Genomic DNA, 3,501 nt, shown 5'->3' on the forward strand with positions numbered 1-3,501 from the left:
TGTTGCAACCTAGAAGACACAAATTTGACTAACAAGTTATAAGTACATGAGTCCAAAAATTATGGAAAAGTAAAAGAAAAGATTCTTTCATTGTTTTACATGGTGGACAGTGTTTGGTGGAGCTCCAGATTAAGACAGGCTTGGAAGCAGGATTGGCATCTACTTCCTAAGCAACATGCCTTTGCAAACTCTATGAACTTTAGAGAAATGATGATGGTTACCGAACAGAATTCAGACCTTTTGTTCATAGGGTTGCTGAGTCATGCTAGACTCAATGGCACTTAACAACAACTTAGAAAGGAGATAAAAAAAATGTTCCAGAGCGAAGGCTGCATAGTGGAGTGTACCTGGCGGGAGGGATTATAAAACAATGAAAGAATTTTTCCTTTACTTTTTAAAAAGAAGACTGTACTGGAGGGAAGGGTTGGGAGGAGAGAAAAGTGCAACAATGAATGAATGGAAATACAATGTCTCTGTAAATTTTTATTGAAATTAATAATAAAAAAAATTTTTTTAAATGTAAGAATACCTGTCTGAAGCTTTCTAGTTCTAGCTTCATATTTATCCACTCAATGTACAAACGCTAGTGAACATATAAAGATTTAAATAAAACACCAAACAGGATGAAAATGAGAGAAGTAAATTTATGTAAAATGGAAAACCTTGCTGTAGGTTAAGTGACCAAGGGAAGGAAACAGTTGATTTTTTAATTTTTTTTCTTGACTCTCTTAGGGGCAAAGGTTCAAAGGTAGGAGATCTGATGGGAGACAAGGTTAGAAAGCAGCAAGTACTTGTATCACCTACAGATTTTACCTATGGAAAGACTCGAAAAAGTTTTAGGGGGATTCTTGCTTCCCAAGATTCTGAGGTCCTCCTCTCTTTTGACGGGAGCTTAGGTGGCTTAGAGGTAAGGAGTTGCACTATAACCCCAAATCAAGGGGTATAAATCCACTAACTGCTCTGTATGAGGAAAATTGAAGACTTGCCTCCTGTGCAATTTACTGCCTCTGACAGTCTGCTGGAGGGTCAGCTATGAGGCAGTTCTAACTTGAAAATACTTAACAACAATGTCTCTGGGTTTATAAACTTATGTGGATCCTGAACACTAAACAAGGACAAAATTGATTGCAGGTCTTCACATTTAGTCTGAGACTAAACTACCTAACTCACTGGTACAGGAATAAAATTAAAACAAGAAGAAACATCGAGACAGACTAATCATATATTCCGGATAAACAGTTCTTTCCTTAAACTGTTCGAATGCAGTTTATTATTTATCCCCTCTTTTCTTAGTTGTTTTTTTTTTGCCAACCATGTAAGTCTTGTTTTATATTTTTTATTTTTTTTATTAAATTAGTTTTAATGAACATTTACAGAGATTTTGGGTTTTCATTCATTCATTGTTGCACTGTTTTCTCCACCCTCATCCCCAGTTTGTTCTTCTCCCCCCCCCATGTCTGTTTTATTTTGTCCAGTTGCCACAGTGCTTGTCATGCAGTATTTGTCCTTTTGTGACTGAGATATTTTACTCAGCATAATGTCCTCCAAGGTCAACTATGTTGTATAATATTTTATGAGTTCCTTGTTTTTCAGTGCCGCATATTTTCAGTATTTCACTGTGTAACTATACTATACATTCTCTATCCATTCATTTGTTGATGGGCACTCGGTTTGCTTCCATTTCTTTGCTGTTGTGAATAAGGCAGCAATAAACATGGGTGTGCATACATCTGTTTGGGTGGCAGCCCTGGTTTCTTTAGGGTATATTCCTAGTAGTAGAACGGCTGGGTCAAATGGTCTATTTCCAACTTTTTGAGAAAGTGCCATACTTTAGTATGGTTCCATAGTGGTTGTACCATTTTACACTCCCACCAGCGATAACAATGAATTTTTTCTTTTTTTTAAGAAAGTGAACTGGCTCTACAACTAAGAGAAGATAAAATAGATGAATGGGACCTTCTAAGAATCAAATCTCTATGCACATCCAAAAACTTCTCCAAGAGGGTAAAAAGGGAAGCCACAGACTGGGAAAAAGCTATTTGGTAATACCATGTCCGGTAAGGGATTTATATCTAGAATTTATAAAATACTTGAGCACTACAATAAGATAAACAACCCAGTGGCAAAATGGGCACAGCATATGAACAGACACTTCACCAAAAAAAGGCATTTATGTGGCAAACAAACACATGAAGAAATGTTTTAAATCTCTAGCTCTAAGAGAGATGTAAATCAAAACAACTATGAGATATCATCTCACTCCAGTAAGAATAGCAAAATTTAACAGAACAGCAAGCAACAAATGTTGGCGAGGTTGTGGAGAAACGAACACTTATTCACTGTTGGCGGAAGTGTAAAATGGTGAAATCACTATGGAAGGTGGTGTGGCACTTTCTCAGAAAGTTGGAAATAAAAAAAAGTTGGAAATAGAGATACCATTTGACCCAGCAATTCTATTACTGGGAATATACCCCCAAGGTGACATAGGCACACCCATGTTTATTGTGGCTTTGTTCACAATAGCAAGGAGTTGGAAACAACCTAAGTGCCCATCAACAAACAAATGGATAGAGAAGCCTTAGTATATTCACACAATGGAATACTATGCTGCATTGAAAAACAAGGAACTCATGCAATATTATTCAAAATGGGTGACTCTGAAGGACATTATGCTGAGTGAAATATCTCAGTCACAAAAGGACAAACACTGCATAGTGCCACTGTTGTAAAACAGGACTGACCTCAGGGTTGGGGGGAAACTGAGAAAGATGGGATACATAATGTATACTGTATTGAAACAGATAAGGGAGAAAACTGTTTATAAGGGATATGTGATTAGGTATTATTGTCATGACAGGAGTGCAGAACGAAGGCTGCATAGCGGAATGGGCGTAGGGGGGAGAAATTGTAAAACAATGAAAGAATTTTTCTTTTCCTTTTCAAAGAGAAGAGTGTACTGGGCGGGTAGGGGAGGTGGACAGGGAGAAAAGTGTAACAATGAATGAATGGAAATCCAAAGTCTCTGTAAATTTTCATTAAAATTAATAATAATAATTTGAAAAGAGGGAAAACCCCCAAGTAGTTGTAATACAAATAGTTAATTATTATTACTACTGATTCTTATTCCAAGCAGAAAAGATTTTTTCATTAAAAGAATTTACATTTCATCTTGGGGGAAAAAAAAAGAAAGTGAGCTGGCAGACGGGGTAGGGAGGAAAATAGACAACAATGAATGCATGAAAGAAAATGAAGCTTTTCTGTAAACTTTAGTCTCCTTATAGTCTATATAAAATGTACATAGTTCTTTTAAATAACTTTTATTTTATATTGGTTTGCTTACAAAAAACCAAAACAAGGGGAGCTCTGGTGGCCTAGTGGCAAGAAGCTGCAACTACAATCCCAGAGGTGCACGGTTCGAATCCACCAGATGCTCTGCCGGGGAAGGAGGGGCAATCTCCTCCTGTACCAGTCAGATCTGATTTGACGGTACACGCACACAAA

The 3,501-nt window shown here is 37.0% G+C and overlaps 1 protein-coding gene across 3 annotated transcripts in view; it reads right to left on the reverse strand.

The window, feature by feature from the left end:
• The window catches only part of LOC102858193 (chromosome unknown open reading frame, human C1orf27), a 68,431-nt gene that overhangs the window by 49,741 nt on the left and 15,189 nt on the right, over positions 1–3,501 (reverse strand). The window lies entirely within an intron of this gene.

Source organism: Elephantulus edwardii, unplaced genomic scaffold (assembly GCF_000299155.1).
Source record: "Elephantulus edwardii isolate Elephantulus edwardi_28Jun2011 unplaced genomic scaffold, EleEdw1.0 scaffold00318, whole genome shotgun sequence".
Lineage (NCBI taxonomy): Eukaryota > Metazoa > Chordata > Mammalia > Macroscelidea > Macroscelididae > Elephantulus > Elephantulus edwardii.